The sequence below is a fragment of the Rhinoderma darwinii genome, assembly GCF_050947455.1.
Source record: "Rhinoderma darwinii isolate aRhiDar2 chromosome 5 unlocalized genomic scaffold, aRhiDar2.hap1 SUPER_5_unloc_10, whole genome shotgun sequence".
Lineage (NCBI taxonomy): Eukaryota > Metazoa > Chordata > Amphibia > Anura > Rhinodermatidae > Rhinoderma > Rhinoderma darwinii.
In genome coordinates, this window is record NW_027461766.1 from 392625 (window position 1) to 398624 (window position 6000).

The 6000-nt window shown below is 48.0% G+C and overlaps 4 non-coding genes across 4 annotated transcripts; all 4 read left to right on the forward strand.

The window, feature by feature from the left end:
- Window positions 1–88: 88 nt before the first annotated feature.
- Window positions 89–279, forward strand: LOC142684761 (U2 spliceosomal RNA). The gene has a single exon (XR_012854355.1). It is a non-coding gene; the product is annotated as a U2 spliceosomal RNA (small nuclear RNA).
- Window positions 280–1555: 1276 nt separating this feature from the next.
- LOC142684591 (U2 spliceosomal RNA) lies at window positions 1556–1746 on the forward strand. The gene has a single exon (XR_012854201.1). It is a non-coding gene; the product is annotated as a U2 spliceosomal RNA (small nuclear RNA).
- Window positions 1747–3046: 1300 nt separating this feature from the next.
- On the forward strand, window positions 3047–3237 carry LOC142684592 (U2 spliceosomal RNA). The gene has a single exon (XR_012854202.1). It is a non-coding gene; the product is annotated as a U2 spliceosomal RNA (small nuclear RNA).
- A 1280-nt stretch (window positions 3238–4517) lies between these two features.
- On the forward strand, window positions 4518–4708 carry LOC142684593 (U2 spliceosomal RNA). The gene has a single exon (XR_012854203.1). It is a non-coding gene; the product is annotated as a U2 spliceosomal RNA (small nuclear RNA).
- Window positions 4709–6000: the final 1292 nt, after the last annotated feature.

Genomic DNA, 6000 nt, shown 5'->3' on the forward strand with positions numbered 1-6000 from the left:
ATGGAATTGCCTAGAAGTAGGCTGAATCGCTGCAAGGGCTGAACAGCAGTATCGGGCAGGCTCGGGCAACGCGCGGCCCGTTCGGGTTATCGCTTCTCGGCCTTTTGGCTAAGATCAAGTGTAGTATCTGTTCTTATCAGTTTAATATCTGATACGTCCCCTATCTGGGGACCATATATTAAATGGATTTTTAGAACAGGGAGATGGAAATAGAGCTTGCTCTGTCCACTCCACGCATTGACCTGGTATTGCAGTATTTCCAGGACCGCTGCACCCTTTCCTTATGTGTTGACTAAAAGCAGATTCCAAAAGTGTTTTTTGTCTTTGCTATTGTTTCTGTCTTTCTGAAGGGATCTCCCCTTTTAATCCCATTATTTCAACACCTGTTGGACAATGCATGAGTGATAATGAGCTCATTGATTAAATGCAATTAATGAATAGATTGCCACCTCTTGTTGTGTGTCGTCTGTGTTTCTGTGTTTCCGGCATTTCACATTGGAACACCTCATTCACCTTCCTTGTCTTCTCTCCGCCCTCCCTTTTAGGTAAGTTAAAGAGCTGCACCTGAGCCAGCCACTGATTGATTGATTGATTGATTGATTGATTGATTGATTGATGCAGCACAACAGTCAAATAGTGGAGTGGAGTAGGGGAACAGCAAACAGCCAATAAAGCAGCCCGCCCGCTCGCCTGCCCGCCACAATGGACCTACCTGTGTACACTAGATGGATGTGATGGAATGTACTGTCGTCCCTACATTTCAAGAAGAAGTAAGAATTGCAGTTGCAACAAAGCCTTGCTTGCCTACAAAGAGAGCAGCAATTTGGATTTGTTACTATGTTACCTAGAAGAATAACAAACTGTGCAAGGATGGAGGTTGTAGGAGCAAGGAGAAGTTGTCTGTAAAGTTGGTGGATGCCTATTTTCCATTTTGCAGTCCCTTGTCTCCCTCTTGTGGCCTCCTGGAGGCAACTAGCTGTGCAAAAAAAAGACAGCCTGGCGGCCGGCTGTTGCAGTGTTGCCCTCTCAGGCAACACTGAGTGACTGACTGAGCCTCACCGTCTTATATAAAGTTCAGACGGAACTTTGCACGTGTCATAGTGGAGCCCTCAGGATTCCAGAGCCAGCTTTCTGACATCATAATGGGGCCTCAGAGATAAAAGCCTGGGCCCAGGCAGTGTTGGTCAGTGCTGCTCAGCAGGCAGCACTGGACTGGACTGGATTACAGCTGATACAAGGTGTGAAGGAACAAGGGGTGGCTGTGGGCATGCACTTGCTGCCGCTGCCAGTGTTTATCTGCATGGCAGCAGGGCATTTGGGCGTTGCCAGGAAGGCGTTTTTATGTAGATTCCTCCTCTTTCAGCACTGCATTGTGGTGCAAGCAAAAGAAGCAAATCCTGTCTGGCTTCCTCTCCGGCCTTTATTCACCTCCCGTGTAGCTGTGAGTGTGTGAGCCTGCAGGGCCCCATGGAATTGCCTAGAAGTAGGCTGAATCGCTGCAAGGGCTGAACAGCAGTATCGGGCAGGCTCGGGCAACGCGCGGCCCGTTCGGGTTATCGCTTCTCGGCCTTTTGGCTAAGATCAAGTGTAGTATCTGTTCTTATCAGTTTAATATCTGATACGTCCCCTATCTGGGGACCATATATTAAATGGATTTTTAGAACAGGGAGATGGAAATAGAGCTTGCTCTGTCCACTCCACGCATTGACCTGGTATTGCAGTATTTCCAGGACCGGTGCACCCTTTCCTTATGTGTTGACTAAAAGCAGATTCCAAAAGTGTTTTTTGTCTTTGCTATTGTTTCTGTCTTTCTGAAGGGATCTCCCCTTTTAATCCCATTATTTCAACACCTGTTGGACAATGCATGAGTGATAATGAGCTCATTGATTAAATGCAATTAATGAATAGATTGCCACCTCTTGTTGTGTGTCGTCTGTGTTTCTGTGTTTCCGGCATTTCACATTGGAACACCTCATTCACCTTCCTTGTCTTCTCTCCGCCCTCCCTTTTAGGTAAGTTAAAGAGCTGCACCTGAGCCAGCCACTGATTGATTGATTGATTGATTGATTGATTGATTGATTGATTGATTGATTGATTGATTGATTGATGCAGCACAACAGTCAAATAGTGGAGTGGAGTAGGGGAACAGCAAACAGCCAATAAAGCAGCCCGCCCGCTCGCCTGCCCGCCACAATGGACCTACCTGTGTACACTAGATGGATGTGATGGAATGTACTGTCGTCCCTACATTTCAAGAAGAAGTAAGAATTGCAGTTGCAACAAAGCCTTGCTTGCCTACAAAGAGAGCAGCAATTTGGATTTGTTACTATGTTACCTAGAAGAATAACAAACTGTGCAAGGATGGAGGTTGTAGGAGCAAGGAGAAGTTGTCTGTAAAGTTGGTGGATGCCTATTTTCCATTTTGCAGTCCCTTGTCTCCCTCTTGTGGCCTCCTGGAGGCAACTAGCTGTGCAAAAAAAAGACAGCCTGGCGGCCGGCTGTTGCAGTGTTGCCCTCTCAGGCAACACTGAGTGACTGACTGAGCCTCACCGTCTTATATAAAGTTCAGACGGAACTTTGCACGTGTCATAGTGGAGCCCTCAGGATTCCAGAGCCAGCTTTCTGACATCATAATGGGGCCTCAGAGATAAAAGCCTGGGCCCAGGCAGTGTTGGTCAGTGCTGCTCAGCAGGCAGCACTGGACTGGACTGGATTACAGCTGATACAAGGTGTGAAGGAACAAGGGGTGGCTGTGGGCATGCACTTGCTGCCGCTGCCAGTGTTTATCTGCATGGCAGCAGGGCATTTGGGCGTTGCCAGGAAGGCGTTTTTATGTAGATTCCTCCTCTTTCAGCACTGCATTGTGGTGCAAGCAAAAGAAGCAAATCCTGTCTGGCTTCCTCTCCGGCCTTTATTCACCTCCCGTGTAGCTGTGAGTGTGTGAGCCTGCAGGGCCCCATGGAATTGCCTAGAAGTAGGCTGAATCGCTGCAAGGGCTGAACAGCAGTATCGGGCAGGCTCGGGCAACGCGCGGCCCGTTCGGGTTATCGCTTCTCGGCCTTTTGGCTAAGATCAAGTGTAGTATCTGTTCTTATCAGTTTAATATCTGATACGTCCCCTATCTGGGGACCATATATTAAATGGATTTTTAGAACAGGGAGATGGAAATAGAGCTTGCTCTGTCCACTCCACGCATTGACCTGGTATTGCAGTATTTCCAGGACCGGTGCACCCTTTCCTTATGTGTTGACTAAAAGCAGATTCCAAAAGTGTTTTTTGTCTTTGCTATTGTTTCTGTCTTTCTGAAGGGATCTCCCCTTTTAATCCCATTATTTCAACACCTGTTGGACAATGCATGAGTGATAATGAGCTCATTGATTAAATGCAATTAATGAATAGATTGCCACCTCTTGTTGTGTGTCGTCTGTGTTTCTGTGTTTCCGGCATTTCACATTGGAACACCTCATTCACCTTCCTTGTCTTCTCTCCGCCCTCCCTTTTAGGTAAGTTAAAGAGCTGCACCTGAGCCAGCCACTGATTGATTGATTGATTGATTGATTGATTGATTGATTGATTGATGCAGCACAACAGTCAAATAGTGGAGTGGAGTAGGGGAACAGCAAACAGCCAATAAAGCAGCCCGCCCGCTCGCCTGCCCGCCACAATGGACCTACCTGTGTACACTAGATGGATGTGATGGAATGTACTGTCGTCCCTACATTTCAAGAAGAAGTAAGAATTGCAGTTGCAACAAAGCCTTGCTTGCCTACAAAGAGAGCAGCAATTTGGATTTGTTACTATGTTACCTAGAAGAATAACAAACTGTGCAAGGATGGAGGTTGTAGGAGCAAGGAGAAGTTGTCTGTAAAGTTGGTGGATGCCTATTTTCCATTTTGCAGTCCCTTGTCTCCCTCTTGTGGCCTCCTGGAGGCAACTAGCTGTGCAAAAAAAAGACAGCCTGGCGGCCGGCTGTTGCAGTGTTGCCCTCTCAGGCAACACTGAGTGACTGACTGAGCCTCACCGTCTTATATAAAGTTCAGACGAAACTTTGCACGTGTCATAGTGGAGCCCTCAGGATTCCAGAGCCAGCTTTCTGACATCATAATGGGGCCTCAGAGATAAAAGCCTGGGCCCAGGCAGTGTTGGTCAGTGCTGCTCAGCAGGCAGCACTGGACTGGACTGGATTACAGCTGATACAAGGTGTGAAGGAACAAGGGGTGGCTGTGGGCATGCACTTGCTGCCGCTGCCAGTGTTTATCTGCATGGCAGCAGGGCATTTGGGCGTTGCCAGGAAGGCGTTTTTATGTAGATTCCTCCTCTTTCAGCACTGCATTGTGGTGCAAGCAAAAGAAGCAAATCCTGTCTGGCTTCCTCTCCGGCCTTTATTCACCTCCCGTGTAGCTGTGAGTGTGTGAGCCTGCAGGGCCCCATGGAATTGCCTAGAAGTAGGCTGAATCGCTGCAAGGGCTGAACAGCAGTATCGGGCAGGCTCGGGCAACGCGCGGCCCGTTCGGGTTATCGCTTCTCGGCCTTTTGGCTAAGATCAAGTGTAGTATCTGTTCTTATCAGTTTAATATCTGATACGTCCCCTATCTGGGGACCATATATTAAATGGATTTTTAGAACAGGGAGATGGAAATAGAGCTTGCTCTGTCCACTCCACGCATTGACCTGGTATTGCAGTATTTCCAGGACCGGTGCACCCTTTCCTTATGTGTTGACTAAAAGCAGATTCCAAAAGTGTTTTTTGTCTTTGCTATTGTTTCTGTCTTTCTGAAGGGATCTCCCCTTTTAATCCCATTATTTCAACACCTGTTGGACAATGCATGAGTGATAATGAGCTCATTGATTAAATGCAATTAATGAATAGATTGCCACCTCTTGTTGTGTGTCGTCTGTGTTTCTGTGTTTCCGGCATTTCACATTGGAACACCTCATTCACCTTCCTTGTCTTCTCTCCGCCCTCCCTTTTAGGTAAGTTAAAGAGCTGCACCTGAGCCAGCCACTGATTGATTGATTGATTGATTGATTGATTGATTGATTGATTGATTGATTGATTGATGCAGCACAACAGTCAAATAGTGGAGTGGAGTAGGGGAACAGCAAACAGCCAATAAAGCAGCCCGCCCGCTCGCCTGCCCGCCACAATGGACCTACCTGTGTACACTAGATGGATGTGATGGAATGTACTGTCGTCCCTACATTTCAAGAAGAAGTAAGAATTGCAGTTGCAACAAAGCCTTGCTTGCCTACAAAGAGAGCAGCAATTTGGATTTGTTACTATGTTACCTAGAAGAATAACAAACTGTGCAAGGATGGAGGTTGTAGGAGCAAGGAGAAGTTGTCTGTAAAGTTGGTGGATGCCTATTTTCCATTTTGCAGTCCCTTGTCTCCCTCTTGTGGCCTCCTGGAGGCAACTAGCTGTGCAAAAAAAAGACAGCCTGGCGGCCGGCTGTTGCAGTGTTGCCCTCTCAGGCAACACTGAGTGACTGACTGAGCCTCACCGTCTTATATAAAGTTCAGACGGAACTTTGCACGTGTCATAGTGGAGCCCTCAGGATTCCAGAGCCAGCTTTCTGACATCATAATGGGGCCTCAGAGATAAAAGCCTGGGCCCAGGCAGTGTTGGTCAGTGCTGCTCAGCAGGCAGCACTGGACTGGACTGGATTACAGCTGATACAAGGTGTGAAGGAACAAGGGGTGGCTGTGGGCATGCACTTGCTGCCGCTGCCAGTGTTTATCTGCATGGCAGCAGGGCATTTGGGCGTTGCCAGGAAGGCGTTTTTATGTAGATTCCTCCTCTTTCAGCACTGCATTGTGGTGCAAGCAAAAGAAGCAAATCCTGTCTGGCTTCCTCTCCGGCCTTTATTCACCTCCCGTGTAGCTGTGAGTGTGTGAGCCTGCAGGGCCCCATGGAATTGCCTAGAAGTAGGCTGAATCGCTGCAAGGGCTGAACAGCAGTATCGGGCAGGCTCGGGCAACGCGCGGCCCGTTCGGGTT